Source organism: Spermophilus citellus, assembly GCF_964194105.1.
Source record: "Spermophilus citellus genome assembly, chromosome: 2".
Lineage (NCBI taxonomy): Eukaryota > Metazoa > Chordata > Mammalia > Rodentia > Sciuridae > Spermophilus > Spermophilus citellus.
Window position 1 is genome coordinate 136,017,572 of NC_138183.1, and position 26,349 is coordinate 136,043,920.

The following is a 26,349-nucleotide window of genomic DNA, read 5'->3' on the forward strand; positions in this document are numbered from 1 at the left end:
CTACCACTAAGAGAATATGTGGGAGCTGAACACCTAATAGATGCCACCAAGAGAGACTTAATAAGGGGAAAATTGCCTCCAGGAAAAGAACACAAATTTTCTGTTTGCTGTTTGAAAAGACATCAATATGAGAAAGGGGGAAAGAAGCAAATTTACTTCTTGGAAGTCTTCTTCCTTGATCCCTGCTCCCCTCACCCTAAATATATATATATATATTTTTAGTGAATAATAGTCTTTGGTTAGAAATGATATTTGTCATTAGTAAAAAAAGAATTTTTAACTTTAAATTTTCCAATGGAAGAAATATTATATGCACAAGTAAATAACAAAACGATCATTTCCAACTAAGAGATTCTATAATGAAGTTTGGAAAAAATTATCTCTTTGGATTAAGGGAAAATGAGTATAGAATTATGAAGAAAGTAGAGGCAGTAACATCATCCCTAAACTGAGGAGCAAGGATTATTGCTTAATTTATGTAAAAGTATTCCTAGTATTATTCATCATGTATATTATTGTCAATCTTTCCATCTATAGTGCTGTCTCCTTGTGAGTTAGAACAATGGTCACTCATCACATGCTTCCATATTTCCTAATAGTGTTCTATAAACTTAGTAAGAATTAGGCATTATACTTTGGGTATTACAAATTGTTATGTTTGGTTATTTATTTTAGAGCTCAAACTTTCAAAAATGTTTGCCAATAAACTTAGGTAAAAAGAACAGGTATACAAAATATTGAGAATATAAAAGGATACTAACCAAATATATTTATTCCCAGAATTAAGATTTTTTAAAAAAACTTGCCTAAAATGAGGCATATTCAACCCTAAGGAGTGTTTTTAAGGTTTATAAATGTGTTTAGATGTGATTCAGGTTATTTTGCACAGATGGATCATGGCACATCTTAAAGAGGTGCTGTTCTGTATCTGATCCTGGGTATCCAGTATTATCCTTGGCATCTGTCTTCCAAGAAATCAAACACTAGCATTAATCTCACGACTTGTGAATATATATCGCTATCTCTGGACTGCTTCTTTATCAAACCTCCAGAAATTGTAAATTTTTACTAAAGCAAAATACTATTTTTATGGGGCAGTTTTTTTTTCAAGGAACGTATTTAGGGCAAGTTTCATATCCTTATTCCTCAAGCTATAGATTACAGGGTTCAGCGTGGGCACAATAATAGTATAAAACACAGAGGACACATTCCCTTGGTCCATGGAGCTAACTGACATTGGCTGCAGGTACATGAATGCAATGGAACAAAAGAAGAGAGCAACAGCTGTGAGCTGCAGGTGCTGAAGGCTTTGGCTCTGCCTTCAGTGGAGCGAATGCACAGGATGCTGGCAATGATGAAGATGTAAGAGCTAAGGATGGTCAGGGTTGGGACAAGGACATTACACACACTAAGCACAGAACTAGTACTTCATTCACAAAAGTACTGGAGCAAGAAAGCTCTAATAGTGGAAGTATATCACAAAAATAGTGGTTGATTATATCAGCTTTACAGAAAAGCACTCTTAGCATGTAGACTGTGTGAACTGTGGCACCAATCAAGCTCATGCTATACACTTCAACTACCAACCAGAAACAGACTTGAGAAGACATAGTAACATTGTAAAGCAAAGGGTTAGAGATGCCAAGATAGCGGTCATATGCCATTGCAGCCAACATGTGACATTCTGATATAACAAAAACTAGGAAGAAATAGAGCTGAGTCATGCATTCAGTGTAGGAAATGATGTTTTTCTGCACCACAAAGTTTACCAGCATTTTGGGGATAATGATAGTGGATTAGCAGAGGTCAATGAAAGACAGACTGCTGAGGAAATAGTACATAGGTGTATGCAGGTGAGAGCTGAGCCCAATCAGCATGATCATGCCCAGGTTCCCTTCCACAGTGAACATGTAGATTCCTATGAAGAAGAGGGAGAGGGGCAGCTGGAGCTCTGGTTTGTTTGTTAATCCAGCCATGATAAATTCTGTCACTGTGGTGGAATGGTTTCCTTGTGTCATTTTTTTCTTCGAACCCTATTGGAGGAAGAAAAAAACAAATTTAATATAAGTATTTACTATCTCACTGAAGTGTGAGCCATAATTCAAGCTTTTTCAGCCATATTTCTACTTCTTTGGCCACTGTTCATCTGTGTTTGCAGCCCAAAACCTTGAGATCCCCCAAATATGGGACATGTCAATAAATAGCAGCATTTTCCTAATCTGTATTATTTGGCAAAAGAGTGGTTATTAGTAACTAGTTCCTGATAATCCAAAGAACTGTTCTGATAACTATGATTGACTGTTTTGAGAACTTTTCATGCCTTATTTCTAATAATTTCAAATGCTCTGTAGAGCAAATATTTTGCTGATGTTAAAATAACAACAACACAAAAATCATACAACCAATATCACAAAAGGAAAGGAGTTTGAAATACTTTTCCCGAATGTAATGAACATGTCAAGATGTCCACACCCAGCACTTTTGTTCAACAGAATACAACAAGATCCAGCTAGTGCAATCAGGCAAGAAAACAAAATTAAAAGGCAAACGGATTTGAAAGCAAGATGTAAAACCATCTTTATTTTTAAATGGCACAAGCTTGTCTATGGAAAATACTAAGGACTCATTAGGAAACAATTATGAGGATGAATTTTAAAGTTCATGAATATGGAGAATTCAAGATCAATAGAAAAACTGAATTTTATTTCTCTACAGTGTCAATGAACAATCAAAAAATTGCATTTGAAATGACTTGAAAAAGAATAAAATATTTTGTGATAAGTTAAATAAAATAAATGCAAGGCAATTTGCCTAAAATTACAAAACATTGTTATAAGGAATAAAAGCCCTACTTAAATGAAAATACATACCATATTCCTGAATCAACAATACTCAATTTTGTCAAAATGGCAGTACTTCCCAAATTGATGCATAAACTTAGTGTAATCTCTATTAAAATCCTGGCTATGTTGTAGCAGTTAATTACAAACTGTAAAATTCCTACAATAATTCAAGGGTCATAAAATATCAAAGCAAACTGATGAAAGGAGAATAAACTTGGAGTTCTCATATTTCCTACTTGAGAAGTTACTACAATGTAACTATAATCAACATAGTATGGTATTTCCATAAGTTCAGATGCACAGTTCAATAAAATAGAATTGGAAATACAAAAAATAAACTCATACCTATGAAGAATTAAGCTATTATAAGGTTTTATTGACAATTCCATGAGGAAAAACTTTTTTTTTCAACAAATGATACAAGGTCCATTAAATTGGGACATGTAAAGCAATTAATCTGGATTGCTTTTTCATACAGTTCACAAAAAGCAATTAGAAATGTGCCATAGAACTAAATATAAGATCTATTACTCTAAGAATATTAGGAAAAGAAACACAAAACTAAATCCTTATGACCTTGGATTTGATGGTAAGGGCTTTAGATAAGATCCCCAAACCAGAGGCTAACACAGAAAAAAACAATAGTAAGTTGAACATAATAAGAATGAGTGAAAAAGAACTTTTCTACACAGTTGGTAGAAATATGAATTAGTAGAATCAGTATGGAAATCAGCATGGAGGTTCCTCAAAAGGCTAGAAATATCAACATCATATGATCCAACTATAGCACTCTGGTATTTATCCAAAAAAATTAAGGTCAATATACTATAGAGTTTGATGTATACCAATGTTTAGAGCAGCACAATTAATAAGAAATAATAAAAGAAAAAGAAAGAAAAGAAAAAGAAAAGAAGTTACAGACATAAGGCAGGCATGTCTTCAATCCAAACATTTTCTTCTATGACTTTTATCAGAGATAAAAATCCACTAGAACAAAAGTGAAAAAATGAATATAGCTAAGGAGGACTGAAATCAGTATGGTTGAAGAGAATTCCCAAGTAGAAAATAGTTGTGGAAAATTATACAATTGTAATGATTCAAGTTGATAGTATTGGGCTGTGAATGTGAACTAATCTTAAAACAAATTTGACAAGGATAAGTCAAATGTTTGTTGTGGGCATTCAGCATAAGGACACAAATGCTATAGAATTCCTCATCTTCAGAATGATACCATCTTGAAGGGGACAGGAGGCCAACACTAATTTACTGTGCTGAACATGACTGTGGGGTCCTATAGGAACATGGTCATTACGGTGCTAGCCCAGAGTGGGATCAAAGAAGGCTTTTTAAGGGAACCTGAGTGTAGACATATAAGTAGAAATGAGTGAGCTCTGCACAACATTCAAACTGGAGAAGCAATGACCTGAGAGTTCCCCATATCAAAGTCCCTGGATCCAGAGAAGAAACACCTATAAATACCAGTAATTTCTTTATAAGAAAGAGAGTATTCAAAATGAGGGAAGTGGTAGATACCCAAGAGAAACTGTATCTGGTGAGTTGTGTTAATTCTGGAAGGCTATATTTTATGATGGTGGTATATAGATTGCAATTATTCAGAAAAATTTAATATTTAGATCAAAATAATTTACACCTATTATCTATATGACAGTAAAAACAAACATCTATTGTATGAAACCTCAAAGGAAGGATCTATAGCCATAAAGATATGTTTTATCTTTATATGTTTACCATTAAACATACCTGGAAGCTGTATGAGTTGAATTATTAAAAAAGATAATTTTCTGCCTTCAGATTTGTTGCAGAAAGAATGAATAATCATTTTCAGGTAGATCTATGGAATCACTGTTATATTATAAGGAGACTCAAGTTCATGAAAGTCCTCTTACCTTCTGAGAGTAAAAGGGTCTAGAATAATTGGAATTAAAATGATCTTTCTCTACTTGGAAACAGGAATTGGAAAAGAAGCAGGAGCCCATATTTTATTCTTATAGATTGTTCTGTTTTGAATGACCATATGTGGCCAGGAAACTGAGGAAGGGAATCATTAGAGTGGATCCTAAGAGAAATGAGAAGGGTTTGTGATGCAGTAAAATTCAAATAACCTGAGATGTATTTCCACTTCCCTTTTAGGCTTTTGTTTACTGAAAAGGAAAAGGTAAACTGCTGCAATAGAAGGATTTTAGGAGGTTCACCATAATATCAGGCAAAAGTTTGCCTACCTTCCTGGACCATGGGCCAGTTCACCCTGGTGGTTACAGGCAGACACATACTGCTGGTTGGGCCTGGCAGGTTCCTTGGCTGCTTTCTAATTATGAGAAGAGAAGACAAAAGAAAAGCCTTTCTTCTGTCTCTACCCACTCCTTTTCTATCACCTTCTTACCAGGATCTTTTCTTCTCTATAATTTTTTTTTCAAATAATTTCCATTTAATTTGCAGACACATCTGGTTTTTAAAAAACATTTTTATGGTTGCATATTAATTATACACAATAGGGGGTTTCACTGTGATATATTCATATATAATGAAATGACATAATTTGATCAAATTCATTCCACAACAAACTTTACAGCAGCAGCGTTTCCCAAGCATGATAGTATACTTTTAAAATTTGATCATGAAAATTATACCTGGCCTGACTGAAATGAAATATTTCTCATTCATAGCCTAGTTGAACCAAAAAAATCAATAAATAGAGGAAGATAAATCAGAGCAAAACCCTTTTAGTAAAACAAAGAAGCCCAGAACACAGCAAAACAATAGCTGGAACCCAGCAATACTCAGCATTGCCCATTGATTATACTGAATGAGGCAAAGACAAGTCCAGATTTTCTCACATGGAATCACAGCCCAATCCCCTCTCCATGGATCCCTTTATCTCTTCTCTCTTCCCATTTACAAGCTGATGTCTACCACCAATGCCTATATCCAGGTCTAAGCCCAAAAGTCATGGTTTGTAAGTGGTATAGAATACTGGTATTTCTGCTTCACTGAGAAACCTGCCCAAGGTCCTAGCAAGAAGCATTTTCTTTATACACATTCTTTGTAGTTCTGAAGTAATAGGATGCTATTGGAAGCCATGAGGATACATCTCTCTCATTTCCCTAACAACCCTTTAGCCAATAAAATGATGGCTTGTCTAATGGTTTGGGGAGACAAACACTGTAGCTAACATGAAAAAATATCAGTGTGAGAAGAATATGAGGTTTAGGAATGAAAAAGGATGAAGACAATTAAGACTGAGAAGCAGAAGGTCCATTTTTTTTTTTCTGCCTTCTGGGAAATGTTCTCTTTCTCTTTATGAGCCCTGTAATGTCCACAAAAAAACATGGTTCCCAGTGTCAGAAGACCAACCCTGGAGTCTTCATTTTGCTATTTGTTCTTCACACATCCTGAGACAAGTCACTTTAACTCAGAGCATCTCAGTCCCCCAGTTGTAAAATGGAGATAATAATAATACCTTATGCAATCCAAATAAAAGTATTTCATCAGCTATGATGTGTGGCTGAAGTGTTAGCTACTGATCTCTCTCTACAATTATTCAGGAAGGAAGTCCAGAAGGTGGAGGACCTTCCTCATCCTTATTTTTGAGACTATAAATCATGGGGTTCAGCATGGGGATGACCAGATTATTCAGGACACACACAGTTGCATCCAGCCAGAGGCTTGGGGTTGGCTTTAGATAGATGAGGACCACTGGCATGTAGAAATGCAGGATGGCCGTGAGGTGGGCACTGCAGGTGGAGAAGGCACAGTGGTGGCCCTCTGCAGAGCAGATCTGCAGGATGGAGCAAAGGATGCAGCTGTAGGAGGTGAGGATGAGGAGGAAGCAGCTGAGGGGCATGAGGCCAACACTGATGAACCTCACCATCTCCAGGGCTGAAGTGTCTGCACAAGCCAGCTTCAGCATCATTGGGATGTCACAGAAGTAGTAGTCCACCTCATTGGGACCACAGTAGGGCAGCTGGAAGGTGAGAGTGGTCAGAAAGGTGGCCTGAATGCAGCCCCAAAATGAGGCCCCTGGAGCCAAGATGGTGCACACTCTGTGGCTCATGATTATGGTGTAGCATAGAGGGAAACATATGGCAACAAAGCAGTCAGAGGCCATCACTGTGTACAGAAAATCCTCAGTGCAGCCCAGAAAATGGTAGAAGAGCTGGGACCCACAGTCCACATATGAGATGGCTCTGCTGTTCCCTGACAGATAGAACAGCATCTTGGGAGAACTCACAGAGGGGAAAAATATGTCAAAAATAGATAGCTTGCACAGGAAGAAGTACATGGGGGTATGAAGCCAAGTGGAGGAGATAATTGCCAGCAAGATTAGCAGGTTCCCCATGAAGCTGAAGACGTAAAAGGACAAAAACAAGATGAAGAGCATGGTCTCCAGACCCTCTGGTTTGGGACTCTTAGCAGGACAAACTCAGTCACCACGAAGGGAATCTTCATAGCTGTAAGAAATTCTAACCCTGAGAAGGAGTCTGAAACACCAAAATCTGTACAACAATGTCATATTATTAAGCTTTGACTATATTTTTAAAAAGAAGCAACTGGACATATGAAAGTCAAGAGCAAAATCTATGTAAAAATTTCAGGTAAAAAGATGTGGCTATTTCAGAGTCAGTCAATCCAATATTGGAAAAACTATTTTTAAGAGAAATGATTGTTTACTATGACAAGAGGAGAAATTTACAGAAATATTCAAAATATCCCCAAGTTAGGAGACTTTTTCCCATGGATATAATCTTTTTGATCACAGTTATATTTTTAATTCTCATATCTTTAAGTAACAAACTCCAATTATCCGTTAGACTCTGCAAATAGCAGAAAAAAATAGTGTTAGGAAACTAGGCACTCAATATGAATAATGGCTTTGCCTGTTATTCGCCTTACAAAAGAATCTCATAAAAATAGAAGGGAGTCACACAGAGTGGAGCAAGGGGACCAAGAGTGAGGGAGAAAACAGAAGACATGGGGAAGTTTGGAGAAACAGATTCTACCAAATTATGCTATGTCCATATACAAATATACCACAATGAATCATATGTACATGATGTACATGTATCTCAATTTTACATATTAATATAGAATTAATGAATGCTTACTATGTTCCAAGCAATGGTTCAGCATTTTAAAAATGTTTTATTTTTAAATATATATATATAATCATATTTGTATGATTATGTATATTATATATACAAGTTATATTATAATAATCCATTAATTAAAATAATACTAATAATTGCCATAATTATAATAGTAGAAGGGATATGAAATGAGTAGAACAAGTAGATCAAGGAAGGCAGGAGAAGAGAGAAAGAGAAGATACTGGCAAATGACACTCATCAAATCCTGTGATTTTCATGTTAGATTATGACTAATAAATCTCTCTCTATATAATTACAATGTACAAATAAAAATTCTTTTAAAAATCCCCTAAATCCTAAGAAAAAATCTTTCTTTATTTTATACATCTGAAACATAGTTTGTTAAGCACCTTCCATTGATGCTTGTATTTTGTAATTATTTTCAAGTATATGTCTTGTTAACACTATTGAGTAGACTTATATCACATCCTCTTCAGATTACATTCCTCTAGATTTGATAATGCTAAGATCCACAATTCTATCTCAAGAAAGTGCTCTTTCTATCCCTTTAATCTATTCTACATGGACTTTAGCAACTTGAAAATATTAGCAAAATATAGCAGCAGCAAGGAAAGTGTCAAATTCATGTTACTGATGAAGTGGGAAACACGGTGACTCATGTAGAATAAAAGCAAAGAACACCGCTAATCAGGAAGGTTATACAAGTCAAGTGTGGTGTGGTGCCTGGGACATGTAAGTTCCTGTAAGGAAAATGAAAAGTGACACAGAGACAAAATGCAGAGGCAGGAAAGAAAGATGGCAGAATGGCAGAGAGGTCAAGCTGCCAAGCCTTATTTATATCAATAGGTTACTTTAGGTCATTGGCATCATTAGTACGTAGTGGTCATTGTATTACTAGGCAGGTTACAGACTTAGCAACATTATGCAGGGTATTCCTCAGTTATAAACTAAGTTGCAATGTGTTAGGAGCTTTGTATAGCTCTCAAGAAAGTTCATTGTATAAAGTTACTGTTATATGTGCAGGTTTAGGCTCAGTGATACATTATGGTTGTCTAACAAGAGAGTTCCTTTATTCCCAGGAGTTTGTGCCTGGGATCAAGGTTGAGGCTGATAAGACTAACACAGAGCCTCATCATGAAGAACATTGCTACAGCAGCCAGGCATCCTGTGTCTTTGCACAGAAGATTTCCCAGCAGCCAGGCATTCTGTGTCTTTGCACAGAAACTTCCTAGCCACCAAGCATGCCACAGTCATGAAGCTATCAGAGACCTCAATCCCAAAAACAGAACCTCTACTGGTTTCTCTTCTTCTCATCATTCACTTAGTAATGATAATAGTATTAATAATAATTGAATATATATAAAGATAATAGTAATAATACTTGAATACATATGTAATGATAATGGTAATAATAATAGAACATACACACACACACACACACACACACACACACACACCCATATAATGAATGCTTATTATGTTCCAAGAATGGGATCAAACTTTTAAAAGTGTGATTTATTTTTTAAGTGTACTAATAAGAATAAGTTACCATTATTATTACTATTCAGATCCATAGATAAGAAACTGAAACTCAGAAACATCAATGAAGCTGCCTAAAATGCAAAGATCCTCCTGCCTCAACCTACTGAGCCACTGGGACTACAGGCATGAACCACTGAGCCCAGCTAGACAATAGTTTTAATAATAGCTAAGGCTTATTGTTCATTTGCTATGTTCTGGCATTGGCTTGTGTGATCTGTAAACACAATCTCTTTCACTTAATACCGTAAATTTATTAGACAGGTAGTATCTCCCCTATATTTTAAGGTATACAATTTAGTAATTTAGTCTCTAAGTGTTTAATCAAAGTAACTGAGGTAACTAACTTGGTTAAAGATAAATCTGTATCTCAAATCAAAAACAGTATGACTCCTTCTTTGAGTTATAAAGAAAAACAAATTCACTATTAATTGTAATTTTAAATACTCATTCATAAGCAATTTCATCTAACATCTGTGGTTATTGTAGTTTTCCAGTGCATTTTCATGTTGCTTGGATTGATTATCAAAAAATGTGTAAGATGCTTTGTCTTAACCCAATTTTACAAATATGAACACAGGAACTCAGAGCTCTTTCCTAAGGTTAAACAACAGAAGAGCCCAGGCATTCCCAAGCTTAGCTCAGTTTCCACCATATCACTACTGCTTCCTAGCATGACTGCAGCTGACCCTGTGAGAGAGGATTATTATTAATCCATTCATTTTAGGGATTTGGATAAGTGTTCTGTATATCCTTAGAATCACTAGTGTTTCCCTGAACAAAGTATGGGGGAGAGATGGAGAAAAAGGCGGCAGCGGGGGAGGAAATGTGTTAGCTCACAATCTGTTCATGAGGATCAATCTCACCAGAACATTCAATACATATTTCTCAAGAGAGCTCTCTTGGCATGATACAACTAGTGGGTAAATTTGCAATTGATTTGCATTATCCTTTTTAGGAATTAAGGCTTCTGAAATCCAGATTGTAGACTTCTTCTTCATTGTAAGGTCTGCCATCATCTTGAAGGTTTTCAACATACCCATGGAGATAGCCTACCCAGTTTCCTGATGCAAAGCTTCTTAACCTCCTCAAATTCAATGACTTTGGCTCTATTTTCTCCTTCAATTTTACATTTCCAGGCATGATAAGCCTTTTATCATGCAGAATTGTGCCATTTATAAAAAACAAACTAAAAAATCTTACTTTTAAAATATTAATTTTTCCAGTTTCTTACCTAGACATTCCTATTTTACCTCATCTAAAACATATAAGTCTTGATTTCTCTATTTTTCCCATATATAAACTTCCTTTCATCTTTATTCTGTATGCAATCTAAATCTCAAGTCCAACAGTTGCCACTCCATTACTGATATTTTTAACTCCATATTGTTAATTTGCTTTCATCACACCTATCTAGCAAACTTCCAACATTGAAATTAGCCCAACTTTCTACTTGCTCCATTCTTATGCCAAATCTGCTGAGTACTGCTGAAAAGATTCACATACACTATGGTTCTTTTTAGTAGTTTGGTTCCACTACATAAATTGAGATACTGGACCCTCTTCTATACAAATGTTTCTACTTCTCCCTGGGGGAGAAGTAGAAACTTTCCAACTAACTTCAGGGGCTCTTTTTCTTTTTCTTGAGTCCTCTCTTCTACCACTACTAGTATCAGGACATTACCAACACCAGCCATCTGGGGGATAATTTACCATATCATTGATAGATTAGCTTCAGATTTAAACAGGTTTATTTTTGGAGGGGATACTGGGGATTGAACTCGGGGCACTCGACCACTGAGGCACATCCCTAGCTCTATTTTGTCTTTCATTTAGAGACAGGTCTCACTGAGTTGCTTAGCCCCTCACTTTTGCTGAGGATGGCTTTGAACTCAAGATCCTCCTGTCTCAGCCTCCTGAGCCTCTAGGATTATAGGCGTGTGCCACTGTACCTGGCAATAGTTTGGTTTTTTGATGCTTCTCTGTATTTTCTATATTCTAATATCCTTCCATATTAAATCTCTCTACCAGTGGGCCACATTTTAGCTCCTTAGTACAGAAAAAAAAATGTTTAACATTCACCAGACAACCTTGGATGTGGAGGCACAGGGAAAATGAGACAGTTTAAGGTCTTTCACAAGCTTTTCCTTTAAATAGTATACTCAGATATCCAGGACACTTACTCTGTGGGAGTCTGAATGGGATAAACTCACCAGAAAAACACATTCTTGGCCTCCTACAGGTATCATTGAACAGAATTGGCCTTGGACTCTGCCTGTAAGCTAGGGTCCCCTGAACTGGCTGCTTAAGCTCCTTGTTTATAGCAATATATTCTGTAAAGGAGCTGATGTCTCCAGATTCAATGCTGATCTTCAACACGAGTTCTTTATCTTTAACTAGGGTCTCACTGAAACCCAAGTCTTTTCTCTGGTCAAGGAATTTTTAGGAAGATGGTGAATGGTGAATCTAAGAGAAAAAAATGAAACAAAACATTCTGAGACTTACAGAAAACACCCACAGTTACTTTGGGTTCCAAATGTTAGGAACGGCAAAGGGAAGAAAAGGGCAGAGAAGAGCAGAGACAAGACTGAATGTTTTATAAAGAAAAAGCCAAATGTAGAGAAACAATTAAAGACAAAATCAATAAAAGGAATCCAAACAGCAAGGATGACAGAAAAAAGAAAAAGGGAAGAAAAATGAAGAGAAATGTGGGAAAAGAATAGGGAAACTGAATTCTTACCTGGCATCTGGCATGGGTTGTAGAGAAAATGTCAGCTTATGCTTAAAACTCTTGTTCTGGAGCATGTATTTGAGGCATACTTCTCCTGTAGACTCAATTGCCTAAAAATTAGAGAAGTGATGGAAGGCAGACATGACCAGACAAATGATTGGAACAGTGGCACCTCCCCAGCTCAGCATATTAAAATCTCTAAATAGCCATCAGATAGCTCAGGAAATCAGAGACTTGAAATGATGGGGAAGATGGTGGTCTGGCTCTCCCTGGGATTTGCAGTCTTGCTGAAATGTAAATCTACCTACCAACTTTATTGAAATTGTCAGGACAGTTGCTAATCTGCCTCACCTGCATTTTCCCAATGAGCAGGGCATATATGATTAACCTCTGATCTTTAAACATGGCTGTTGGTTCTGTGGAAAGCATGGTAGCAGGCACACCAAGAGACAAATTCCAGCCCAGAGAGATATTGCATATAGCAGGCTGTAGAGAGTGCTTCAGGGACCTAAGAGCCTGATGGAGGAAAGGGAAACAAATAGGCAGAAACAAATAAGGATGAGAAGGATACCCACAATTAACTGAATGTTTATTATGTATCAGGTACTATGTGACATAACACATGTTATGCCTAATTCTTAATACTATCTTGGGATGTAGGTATTATCTCTTTTTCTTTACACATGAGAAAGCAAAGGTTAAGAGATTTAATAGCATAAATGTGAAGGAAGATATGCTAGGGGAAGTTGATATCCAGATAATGGAACTAAAGAAGACATGGCAGCAACAGGGAAAGAAGAATTTAGAGCTGGGTGCAATGGTGCACACCTGTAATCCCAGGAGCTCAGGAGGCTGAGGCAGGAGGATTGCAACTTCAAAGCCAGACTCAGCAAAAAGCAAGGTGCTGAGCAACTCAATGAGACCCTGTCTCTAATTAAAATACAGTTCAATCACCAGTACCAAAAAAAGAAAGAAAAAGAAGGAGGAGTTTAGAAATAGAACCAGAGATATCTCCTTGTGTGCATTGATAAGGGACCATCAATTTAACACTAAAAAAGGTCCTGAAGCACAGGTCTGGAGTCTCAAACATGACATTCAAAGCTCCCAGTTTCTCTGAATTTGTTCTCAAATACAAAAGACTCAACCTCTTTTAAATTCTTATTTCTGGTCTTCCAACTAATTGGGCCATATTCCACATGTACAGTGGACACATTTGTATGAGACCACATGTAGCCCTGCTAAGGACAAAGCCCAGGCCTTTGGGAAAATGCACACTGGAGGCAAGTTGGGCTCCTGCCCTTACAGCAGTGTCCCCTACCCTGCTGTGTACTTGGTCTGGATTGCCCATCTCTGGACACAGGGCTTTCCCCTCAGCTTGAACTGCATCCTGTCTTTACCTGTGATGAACTCTGAAGTGCTCCCTGTCACCTGGGCAATGCTTTTTATTAAGCTGGTGGAAATTCCTTCTCCAATGCCAAATGAGAAACATCTGCAATTATAAATAAATGGAGGTTAGACATGGGCACTCAAGAATGGACTTACACAATTAACAAGGAATGGTGACAATTACAGGATAAGTTAATCTACTTCTCTGATGAGAACTGTAATAGAAGCCAATCACTGAACATGTTGTATATTTAGGGAACTTTAAAAAAACCTGAAATTAATAGTAGAATTTAAGCATGCTGAGTCTCTTCAGCAACAGGTTTCTCTTCCATTTCCCAGATAATGAACTGGGGACCTGAAAACTTAACAAATCTATCCACATTCATTTCCCTACCAAATGCTCAACATGGCACTAAGCATTATGCTGAGCAGAACATTACTCTGACAAGGGAAAGAAAATATAGAAACGTTTTCCGTGTACCTTCCTGGTACTATTAGGGCACTGGATCTGCCCAGGAAGGCCATTCTTAATATGTGGTCTTCTGATTTTCAGTTGGAAAGATCTTACTGTGTCCTAGTTTGTGTGCACCAGAACATACTTAAACTGTCTAATTTCCCAAATAAATGTATCTATGAACAGAGAATGCCTTGGTAATACTAATATAAACAGCAGGAAAAAATAGTTTCCATTGTAAATTAATACTATGGATTTAGATTTACATAACAAGTCTTTTTTCATTTGGGTTAGTGTGAGTCATCATCCTCAAATCTAGTGACATCACATTAGGATGAATGCAATTAATTTGGTATCATTCTCTCTGAAGACCAAATTCTGCCAGCATCTTGATGCCCTCACTGTACTTTTCCAACATGAACTTTGAAGTGTCCCCTATGCTATATATATAGTGCTTACATGCATACTTTTACATTATTTTCATGTATGAAATCAAAACTGAAATGTTTTTATTGATCTCTGCCTAGAACTCCCTAAAATGTTCTGTGTGGATGAATATAAGATAATAACTATAGTAATAGCAAAAATTTATACAATACATATTTTGTATTGAGGACAATTCCTGATGTAAACACTGGTATTATGAGGATATAGGTTGCAAGTGGCACCATTAGGGTCTGGTCACCCCAGCAGGAATCACATTCAGATTGTTCCTATGTTTCTCATGGTTAAACTGAACTTTTTAAATTACACTAAATGTTTCTGCAACTTTTCCATCTGTGAAGACAAAAAGCTGTATAAAGAAAGAAAATACACATTAAACTTTAAATTCACCGTAAGGTATCAGAATTTGATCTTGAAAACCCTAATTGCTTCATTCCAGAGACTTCAGGGCTCTACAAACAGGCATGCACTTCCCCTGGCACTGCACAGCATCCTCACAGGTCTGTTAGCAACTCTGGGGATTTTCAGCTCCTCCACACACTGACTTTGTCAGAGGCTTTGGGGCAATCCACAAAGGCAGTTCCCCTGTCCAACAGACTGAGTTAAGTATTATAAAATAGAGTCTTCCAATTATACATCACATTTTAAAACCCCTGCAGTGAAGCTCAGGGACTGATTCATTTCCCTGTGTCCTTCTGTTAAGACTGTTCCAATTCCTACCTGTAGGGGGTGGCCAGGGATGGAGGGCTTCCTGTAAATATTCTGAAGTGGTGCCAAGATTTCAGTGCCCCATAGGTACCTTGCTCATGATCTTAACTCTTTCCCTCCTCCTCCATTGTTTTCTAAGTAGAGTTCACACTCTTCCTGAAAGAAACAAACACACACAGGGATAGAACAGCAGTTGGACATTGCACATAGCTGAGAAATCCAAGTCAAATAGTAATCCCACCTGAAATCCCCAAAGCCTAGATCAATTCTTCAGTAATATCTTTAACAAATCTAATCCCTTCCTTTAAAAGATTAATTTTCTGGTCTTTTCAGAATCTTATGGAAAGAAGTTCTCATAGGAAGATCCAAATTGATGGATGTTGAAATAGCAGCCTATGGGCAAACTCTTCAGCAGCAGAATCAGTGTTTCCTGAAGGGTAGAGAGGATAAGGATATAGTGACAGGACCTCCTCAGACACTGCCAAGCCAACTCTTGGGGCTGTAGCCTGTCACCTTGGTTCCATGCCACTTTACCTTCCAAGGCCTCAGAGTGGGTCATACCAGCTGCTGCTCAGGTGGAAAATAGACCTGCATCTCCAAATGCACCCCACTTTAACCCCTCAGATTCACCCTCACTTGTCTATCTGACTCAGAGGAAGAAATTAAATTTACCTGGGCTGCCTCTATGCGTGACTGAGACTGGTTCTGGTTATTCATGGGGCACCACATACTTCCTGTGCAGTCCATAAGGAAGACAAATTTTGCACAGGTCATGGATGCCTCATCTTCAGGAATGTCTGGATAGAAACTCACCATGACAGAAGGATCTCCCTATACAAAATGGATAAAGATCCTGTGAGAAAAAAGGGCAAGAATCTTAAAGCATCCAGGAATCAATTATAGTGAACTCAATAGTGAACAGGAAAATCTCAAATCTAAATTTCTGTGTTTGATTCTTAGGCAGTATTAGCTTATAAAGGGCTTTGGCAAGTGAGGCATAAACATATAAATAAGTAAGGGAAGAATAATCAACCCTTTTAACAGTGTCCCTGAATGCTATTTTCCTGGAAGCTTAGCAAATGAGTGAGACACATGAGATGAACATTTTCTAGCATTTGCCAAAAGAAGCAGCAGATAAGTTTATCTGCAGAGGCACACCTTCTTCATATCAAACCGATGGTAATCTTATCACAAAGGTCATTGTTTAAGTCTTTAATTGCAGCTTTGAAAGGTTGATGCTCATATGCATAATTTTGAAGCTCATAAATTATAAGAGTATTTATAAGCAATATACACACCAATGAAATTCCGCATGATTTGGTATGAAGGACTCACTGATATTCTCTCTAAGAAAAGAAAGTTCTGGGGTTCATGTTGAATTCAAATAGCTTCACATAAACCATGGGATGAGGGAGAACAGAGGAGACCATCCTGAGTGGATAAACTTTTAAAGCTATATCTGATTTTATGTTTAGGTGTGAATGAAAATTGATGCTGGAATTCAAACATCATTATTGAGATGGAAATGAAATGAGAATGACTAGATTATATTAACTCCACTTTTATAGTTCAGAGAATATAAGAGGATATGGAATGAGGTACCATTATTGTATTTTTATAAACTGAATCTAGAATGGTAGAATTAAATCCTTAGAAGCCTGAGATAAAATATGACCATGGATCCTGTTTCAGTTTAATCTTTTATTCATGGGATACTCTACTAATCAAACAGGCTACTGAATATAGTAGGTATCATCCACAAAATATTTGATAAAGACTAATTGAAAAAATGATGTATATCCAGACATCTGGATATACAATGCAGCATTATTTTGATGAGTAAGGTAGATACTTTTCTGTGACAAGAGACACCCAGGTTTTTTTGGGCTGCCACTGTCCTGAGACGTCAGAAAGGTTGAATAAGAATGATGGGAGTTAGTACATATGAACTGTTCAGAATACCACCAGATACATGGTGAGCACTGCATGTGTATTGTCTACTATAATTCTTTCAGCCTCCTTCAAATTATCTTTAACTTCACCAATCTTGGCTTCCTTGTTTTCAAACAAGGTTTTTCAAACCTTAACCCTACCCCTTGCTATCATCAGTTTCCTCATCTGAAAAATCAAGGTATATAATATCTACTTAATATGGTTGTTTTGTTGGCTAAGTGATACAATACCCTTATGAAACTTAGCTGAGGACTGAACTCATATTGAACTCTTAATAATTTTATAAAATTATTTCTAAAAGTTATTTTTATACAGTTATTTTTAATTAAATTTTAATTTTAAAAAGACATCATTCCCTTAATATAGTAAATTCTTCTAAGTTTTTAAAAAATAATGTTGTGCTTTCCCCTCTTTACTGGTATGCTTCATTTGGCACAACAATAAAACGTTTTTATTGAGCCAGGTTGCCATTCCAAGATTTCATTTGCTTCCTTGTGGTTACATGTACAGCAAATCAAATCGACCAAATATGTGAGCTACAAAGCTGCACCTGAATATCTCTGCTGGAAGAGATTCATGAGAGTGATAAGGATGTCCTTGATGTCCCCCTGTGGTCTATAGAACTGGCCATGGGAGTAGATAAGAACATCTGCATGGGGCCTAGAAAAATATCAGACAAGAAAAGAGATAGAGATCTCAATCCTTATCTTCTAAAATTGAACATTATGAAATAATGTTCTGAGAACCAATCACTAATAATGCATTTCACAGGCATGAGGAGCTCACCAATAGGAATTAAACACAGATAACTAATGTACAAGGCAGAGAGTGCAGCTTCATAGGAGATGAACTGGGTATAGCAAACATTTTTGAGGATGGGACCTCATCATGGACAGCTGGCCCTAAGAAATTATGGTTGCCAAGTGAGGCCACCAAAGAATGCCACTTTGCAAGCTCAAGTGTATGAAACTACCTTGGCCACATATCAGTAATGAGAGCCTGGGATGGCCTGTGGGAAGTGACTCCAGAGAACTGCACAGCTTTGTTGTTGTGTAAGCATGAGTCTAGTCCCAACCATGTCACTGTGAATGTGACTGTCCCCAACAATGCCTCCATTCTAACCATGTGGAAAATGCTGCTGAGTGGAGGTATCTTTCCAGTAACACTTTATGGTCCCTGCACCCCAGTGCAGGCAGCCAGGAAGGCCCAAGAGAACAATAGACTGACTTGGTTGTACCAATTTTTGTTATTAGGAAAAGCACATATGTGTTCAGGAAGATTTAGTTAATAAGAAAAATTAGGGAAAAGTAAGAAACTGAACTTACTAAGACACTAAACAGTATTAGAAATTAATAATTAGGGCTAAATATAAAATTTTAGAAATGAATAGTGGTGATTGTGGTGAAAGATGAATTAATTAAGGTCACAGAACTGTCCACTTTAAATATTTAAGGTGTTAAATTTTATTATTTGTCACAATTTAAAAAAAGAAAGAATTTCAGGAATATTACATGTATGTATGAAGAATCTATCAATAAGGGTTATTCACTGGATTAAAAAAGAAATTAGGAAACCAAACATTGTCTTAATCTAATCCCAATGACTATGTTCATACGTCCTTTTTTAAAAATGTTTTTTTCCTATGGCATATGTTATTTTATAGTGGTAACCTGCTTGTGAGACTTATTTCTTACTTCCAGTTACATGGAGGCCTTTCTTCCAAATTATTCCAAAATGCCAATGTATAATATTTCAGTAGCTACATATTAACTTATCACATTAATGAGGGCACAGCATAGTGAATGAAATAATTTTAATCATTTAACACTTGATGTTATTAAAATTGTTATTAAAGTGTATCCAGTGCATATTTTTATTTGTATTTAGATTTATGTCCTTAGTTAACATTCCAAAAATTGCAGTTACCAAATTGAGCATTTATTTAGATATATATGGTAAAATTTGTCTTGAAAAGATGGACACAAAACATTTCGTTCACAGTAATCTATGACAGTGCCAAACTCACTATACCTTTTGAAACATGAAGCATTATATTTGCAAATCTTTGTTATTTTAAAATATAAAGATGTCATATGCTCATTTTTATTTGCATTTATATCTGGACTGATCACTGCTGCATATATATAAATGCCTGTCTTTTCTGTTATGAATTATTTGTTCACATTATTCATCTAACTATCTACTACTTAAACTTGCCTATAAGACAATGCCACAGTGCACACCCAAGCCAATCTCTTTGTGTGCTGCAGTGAAGCTCTTTCAATATTTCACTTGAGTAGGTTTAGCTGCTATTGGATAGAAAATGGAAGTGAGGATATTTGAGAGTGATTCTAAGACAGTCATCTGCCAAAAACTGAGTAAAAAGGGATAAAAAAATACCTGGCTTCTTCTCAGGCATCCCCATCTCCTCAGATACTCGGGGGCTGTGCACCTCCCTGTAGTAAACCAGGAGTTCCACGTCCCTGTTAAACTTGTGTTCTTCAGCCAAGGAAACCTGAGTTGGGGACTATCAAGGGAGTCAGGTTAGAATCTTCACTCTTTGCTGCCTGGAGCTGAGGTCAGAGCTGAGGGCCACAGGCTTCTTCCACCAGTGAGCATGACCAGGAGCAGTGGGAGAATCAGGAGAAGACTCAGCATATGAAACCTGGGTGAAGAGGGAGCACAGTGCATCCCCCTCTGGGTTAATAGGGAAAAGTAAGGACCACCTGGGAAGGGTTGGACAAAGTCAGGACCCAAGGAATAGGGTCCTGACAACAACAGTCCTCTCTTACTGATTACCTGAGCAGAAGTCTTATCATCTGCAAGGAACTCAACAGCACTCAAGGGGCAGTTGGAGTGGACCCTCTGGATGCCATGCTGGGAGCTGACGGTGGCAACCATGCTGAGTGTGTAGGGCAGTTCCTCCAAGGGGACTAGAGGAGTTTTCATATCAAGGCAACTATCTATAAGATGTTCTACAAAAAATTACTTTCATTCTGTTTTTCTAATAGTTTTGGCACACCCCAAAATGAAGGAAAAAATCCCCTATTATGCCACCCCAGTATTCAAAGGGGAAAAGGATTCACCAGGGAGATGGAATCTAGGATTCAGGATGGCTGGGAGCACATAGTGCAGGGCCCCATCAGCGTCCAAGGGCAGCTCCTGAACATACCTCAGGGTGAGCTCCACCTTTGACCCAGGCTGGAGGTTCCCCACATTGCAACATCTCTGGAGTATGAGTCCTCCTCCAATAAGTCCCTGGGATATGGCATCCTCATAGTTGCGTTGGGCCTAAGGAAAACAGGAGGGATGGGAATGAAAGGTAACAACAAATGAAAAGACAGGACTGAAGAAAATGAAGACTGTTAGAGAAAGAAATTAATGGTTCTTCTCAATTTCACACCTGGAGTTTTGATGCCTTTAAGTGATTTATCCTTAAATGATTTCAGGAAAATCAGCATTTAGACGTGAGTGGAGGGAAAAGCGTCCAACACCAGCACTTTTAGTGAAGGTGCATTTGAATGAGATCTTAAAGAGTTCACATTAATCATTAAAGGAAGGGAGAAGACAAAGAACCCATCTCCTGTACCTCCATCTTGTCCTGTAATTCTGCCACAATTTTTTTCCCATCCATCATGTCCTTGAAGCTAAAGACATCAAAGTCTTCCTCCATTGGGTACATAAAGGAGGCTTCCAAAGGGACTTTCTCCTCATTCTCACAGTTTAAGGTTGCAGACACACTGGCCACAAACTCATGGATGGACAAAGTTACAGAGAAATTCTTCCATCCAAGCCTCTGCGTCAATGTTAATACTTTCTCCAAGTCTTCTGTGACTCAGGCAAGCCTCAGAGGAAAGACCAGGTACAAGAGGAAAGCAGAATGGCTTGTGAGTAGGAGGGAGAGGCAGGTCAATGGAGTTGGAAAAGGACAGATTTCCAAGTGCAAGCTCTTTGAGAATAAAACACTCACATAGCACTTACTATAGTCCAGGCACTGCCTTATTCTTTAGGATTCTCCTAAGTGCTCTGCAAGGTGCTATTTATTCAATAGGCATTCAAGAAATGTGAATGATTGAAGAGAAGGACAGAGATGTTTGGATTAGAAAGATGAGAAAAGCAGATTTAAATGGCTGGGTAGGTGGGTGAGGGACAAATCTAGGGAAGAGATAGGAAGAGAAGTAGAGGACCCAAAGGGAAGAGGGTTGATAGCAAAAAGAAAAGGTTATGGGTCAGCATCCTGTGTCTCCGGTATTAGCTGCTCTTCCCCATGTTACTATGCAGACAGGTTCCTGATAATCCAGTGGAGCCACCCACTCTCTGAGATGTCTCAGGTTCCTCTGTATCATAGCCATAGGGCATAGTTCCTTCCCTCCACATCACCCCTGAGACAGTAGAGAGGTTCTCACTGACCTTCATTCATTCTCCGAAACTTGTCCTTGGCCATATAGCCCAGCACCAGACAGCATCCTCTCTTCTGGAGGCCCAGCTCTGGAAGGAAAGCATAGGTGGGTGAGTTGAGAATGAGTCTGATATCAGGGGAAGCCCCTCTGTAAGAGGCTGTGAAGTTTGTTGCTCTTATAAACAGGGTTTCTTATTTATTTAACAAACATTTATATAGCACTTACTATATTCCAGGCATAATTTCAAGTCAGTAGTTCTTATTCGTGTCTCACAACATCATGTAAGATCATTTCCCATTTGATATCATCCCCATTCACGAATATATGAAATAAGTAACCTTAGATGAATGAGCTAGCAGATGGCAGAGACAGAATTTTGAACCTACACCGTGTGGCTCTGGAATCCATGATCATAACCATTACTCTGGGCTCTTGAGGACCTTTATTACCCAAGCTTAGGGAAAGTGACAAGATCACCTTGGGATTATGGTCAGATCTGCCAGAGGAGAGGCAGGACTAGTTTCTGGTATCTTAGGTGAGAGTACAATCAGACATAGTGGGTACCTCAGGGTGAAGGTGATTGGGTGAGTTCAAGGGAAGATGTAGGGGTTGAGGTATTTTTCGGAATGGGTGAGTTTCTGGGACTTCCCTATTTTGAGACACCAATTTAGCACTGTTGTCCAGCATTTAAGAAGTGTAGACTAAGAGTTCAGAGGTTGGAGAGCTGAGAGACACAAGAACCCACAGAGCTTTGACCCAGGTAACAAATGCAAGAGACATTTATTTATTTGTTTCATAGTATTTTGTAAATCAGTGCCTATTGTGTGGAGCATTAGAGTAGAGTACATATGCCTCATGAGATGAGAACGGCAAGCTTTCCTCTCTGGTATTTATCCTTTGATCCTGATTTGTCTTAAGCAAATCAGGGTTCTTAAGCAATTCCATACCCAATTTCCCATTTAATGCTCACAATAGCCCTTGGAGGTAAGCAGATGGGCTAATGCTATTCATGTGACACAGATGGGAAAATTGAGTTTCAACAATGTTAAATGATTACCCTTGATTATTTTAGACTCCTCATCTCCACCTCTTTGTGTACATATACAAATGTGACAGCTGCCATAAACTGGGAAAATGGGGAGTGTGATTTCTGGAAGAGGGAAAGTGACTACTGTTTCCCCGAGTTCTTGCCAGGATTCCCAGGCACCTAGCTGCTTCCTCCCTTCTCAGAGGACAGTGAGTGGGGTGTCATGCAAATTCTCCAGGAGACTCTGCATGTGTCTGAGCTCCAGCCAGTCGGTGCCTGGGCTGTTAGGGACAGACAGAGTGGACTCATTCCTCCTCCTGCCTCTCCATCCACTTTCTGCTGTTCAGGTCCCCCCTCCAAGGTAGCAAGATAAAAGGGAGTGTAGGGCCCATGAGAGACAGATAAGTCAAGCTTGGGGGCTCCTGCCCTAGAGAAAAACAAAGCGTGGCAGGCGGTGGCAGAATGCCACGGCCTAAGGAGGTCGCCTGCTTTGATCTCCTGATTCTTTAAAGGGGTTTATTGACTATCAGTAAAGAGCAGAGAGGCAGATCTGAGGGTGCTGTTTCCAAAGGCACTCACTTCTCTTCCTTCCCCTGCACACTCGCTCGCTGATCTGAAGGCGCAGCCAAACCGCCCTCACTTCAAACAGCATCACATCTCAGGCACCCAAATTGATGATGTTAAGTTCTTCCATCCAAGGCCTTGGCCCTTTCTTCAGGGGCTCCTGCTCTGTCGAGGGCTGTGTGGATCAAAACCCCTTTGATGTTTACTTACTATATTTGTGGATTCTTTCTAACAACCACCTCCAAGAGGCAGGAATGCAGCATGCCAGGAGGGGGCCAGCGGAAATACAAGCTGTGAGGAGGCGCTGAGCTTCATCCAACAATAGCTTCTTGCTGGGGATGGTATTGAAACCTCAGCATGCTGAAGACAGGCATTAGAATTCTAGGCGTTGCCCATCATTGGAAGGATACAATTGCTGATGATTCCTATTATATTTGCCATTGACTTCTTATACCCATTTAAAGCAAATAGGAACCTTGGCAGTGGTTGCTAATGAGAAAGAGAGTCTGAGATCCTGGACTGAGCCCAGGGGAGTTCTGAGGAAGGAGGGCAGAGGTGCTGGATGGACTTGGCCCGTGCTCCAATTGGTCTTCTGAATAGTCTCCTGAACTCACAGGAAAGTGGAAGGGGGAATAATCCTCCTAAAAACTTAAAGTCTAAGCAACTTGTTGTATTTGATTATCTATGTTGGCTGTCTCTCCCAGTCCAACTCAACTTTTCCTTTGTCACATGCTAAAATGTCCTCTCGGGGTTATTGCCTAAGGAGATGTTTCATGTGCATAGTTATTATGAGCAAGAGTCTCCCTAACCATGTTTGATTTTTGTAAATGAGCAGGAAAAGAAGTTTTAAAAAAGCCCTGATTAATAAAAGAAATTGAGGACGAGGTAATTTCTCAATGTATTTGGCTCATTTAATTTGACACATGTGGGTTAGTCTTAATTATTTAGGAGGCTACATTACACGGCGCTAATAAGCACACTGCAGATATTTATTAAGTGAGAGGGCTCTCTGATAGAGTCTTTGCTGAGAAGTGGGAAAAAACCACTGGAATCTCTGCAAGAACAAGCAGGTTGGAGGATTCGTCAAGCGAGAATTAGCTAGTTTTCTGTGCAGGGAAATTTGAGATGCTCCTTGGAGAGGAATGTGGAGCTAAATTAGAGGTCACTGAGTCCACATGTGGAGGCATGATGCAGGGACAGAAGGCTCAGGGGAGGAGAATCTGGAAACAAGTTGGGGAATTGGGCCATTGTTAAAGACAGACTGCAGAGAGAAGTGGGAAGGAACAGGAAGTAACCACTTTGACTTGGGGGTAATTCCACAAAGTCAATATAACTAGGGTATTGACTTCTGTAAATGAACAGAACTGAATAGAGAGATGAAAGAATATGGCAGAAAGAACAGGAATCTCTCACTTTGTGAGGTAGATCAGCCACCAGATGGTCACCTTCCTTGCCATATGGCACTGAGATGGTTGAGTCAGATCACAGATGCCCATTTTGGAACAGCAAGATGATGGGGTCTTCTCCAAGAAGGCTCTGGGCTGACATCTTTGACTCAATCAGTAGCAGAACCACCCAGATACACTGATGGCATTCATGGAAAGTGATTTACATGAATGAAGTCCTAACTTAAAAGGGAAATTTATAGCAAAGAAGTTCAGGGTCATCTGCAAATAGGGTGTGGAGGACAGTATTTGGGAGAACAAAGTTTAGGCAATATTGCCTATTCAAGAAAACAGTTATCAGGACAAGGTATGCTTTTTTAGGGAGAAAGGAAGCTTGCACCTCTGGGAACTCTTGGCTTATAGACTGTGAGCAAAAGAAGGGTCAGGACTGTGCCTTTTTCAGCTCTCAGTCTCAGTACCCAGCTCAATGTTCCTTACATGGCAAATGTTTGGGGAAAATCTGCTGGCTTAAAGAAAGGGTTGACTAAAAATATCGAGGAGTGATCATTACTCCCCAGTCCAGGTCACAATGAAAACAGGTCAGCTTAGATGTAGCACAATGCATTTAGGGAGGTGAGGATGGTTGTAGAGTGAATGAAACTTGTAATTCATTGGGACACAGAACAGTTCCACAACCAGGGAACATTGTGGGATTTCCTCTTGGGAGGAATAAAAAGGGATGGCTTTATAAATGCAATGGGTTTCTTCAGTTTCAGAGGGTGTAGATGGGGCTTTTTCTAGCTATAGAATTCCTTTAATCTTAGTAATAATAATAATGCAGTGATACTACTTCACATTTGTGAGATACTTATTTTTTTCACCATATTGTCACATTCACTGTCTCATTAAATGCTCTCAGCAGCTCTGTGAAGCAGGCTAGGCAGAAATTATTTCCTCCATTTTGGTTTTAGAAACCAAGACTCAGAGAAGTGAAATGACAATTCAAGGCCAAAGCTCTCACTCATCCCACAATTCAGGGCTGATTTCTGGCTTAATTCTTAGAGAAAGATGTGGGATCACAGGGCTGCAGTTGCTACAAATCAAGACAGACCAAAGAATAGACATCAGTGGTCTGGGAAAGGGCAGTATTAAAGGTCAAATTGGACCCTCACATTCATGTGTTAAAATCCTAATACCAATACTTCGGAATGGGATCTCATTTGTAGATAGGGACTTGACAGAGCACCCATTGGCAGCCCAGGGTGTCTCTGGAATTCCTGCTTCCTCTGCGAGGACCATGCTGGCCAGCACAGTGCTTGCTTATCACCCCATCCAGAGGCTAATGAGCTGTCAAGTAACTGTGGCTAAGACAGGAGCCAGCCCCTGCTCCTTCCCCATGTCTGAAGCTGACCAGTGCATTGGGATGTCTGCTTGTAGGAAGACTTCCTATCCTGTCCCCAGATTGTCCACTTACAATAGTTCAGGTATTATGGAAATTTCACAGTTGTGTGGGCTATTTATTTATTTTTTGGAAGCCATCAAATTCACAATCTCATTCAGTTGCTGAAAACTCATCTTTTCCACTTGGAGCTATTGTCTCTAGAGATCCACCAAACAAGAAATTGAATATTATTGGTGTGCAGTTTGGCGTGATTATGGCGGAGATTTGGGGAGGAAATGAAAAGAGATGAAAGAAACATAGGCAGAGACCAGATCCTGGAGCAGCTGAGAGCCTCCTTAGAAGTCTCAACTTTCTCCTATAGGGGGTGGGAAGCCAAGAGGAAGGCTG

At 38.7% G+C, this 26,349-nt stretch overlaps 3 pseudogenes across 3 annotated transcripts in view; all 3 read right to left on the reverse strand.

The window, feature by feature from the left end:
* Positions 1–1,087: 1,087 nt before the first annotated feature.
* LOC308632971 (olfactory receptor 8G50-like) lies at positions 1,088–2,018 on the reverse strand (annotated as a pseudogene). The gene has a single exon. The product of its transcript is annotated as an olfactory receptor 8G50-like (transcript).
* A 4,384-nt stretch (positions 2,019–6,402) lies between these two features.
* LOC308641322 (olfactory receptor 10D1B-like) lies at positions 6,403–7,310 on the reverse strand (annotated as a pseudogene). Its single transcript has one exon. The product of its transcript is annotated as an olfactory receptor 10D1B-like (transcript).
* A 358-nt stretch (positions 7,311–7,668) lies between these two features.
* Positions 7,669–26,349, reverse strand: part of LOC308641592 (von Willebrand factor A domain-containing protein 5A-like) — a 31,033-nt pseudogene continuing 12,352 nt past the window's right edge. Inside the window, exons 2-14 of the transcript in view lie at positions 21,595–21,672; positions 20,774–21,012; positions 20,271–20,475; positions 19,984–20,159; positions 19,585–19,699; positions 15,904–16,058; positions 15,573–15,661; positions 15,244–15,387; positions 14,793–14,872; positions 13,596–13,728; positions 12,591–12,755; positions 12,249–12,349; positions 7,669–7,675 (exon numbers count right to left, since the gene is read on the reverse strand). The product of the transcript in view is annotated as a von Willebrand factor A domain-containing protein 5A-like (transcript). The remainder of the gene's footprint in view (positions 7,676–12,248; positions 12,350–12,590; positions 12,756–13,595; positions 13,729–14,792; positions 14,873–15,243; positions 15,388–15,572; positions 15,662–15,903; positions 16,059–19,584; positions 19,700–19,983; positions 20,160–20,270; positions 20,476–20,773; positions 21,013–21,594; positions 21,673–26,349) is intronic.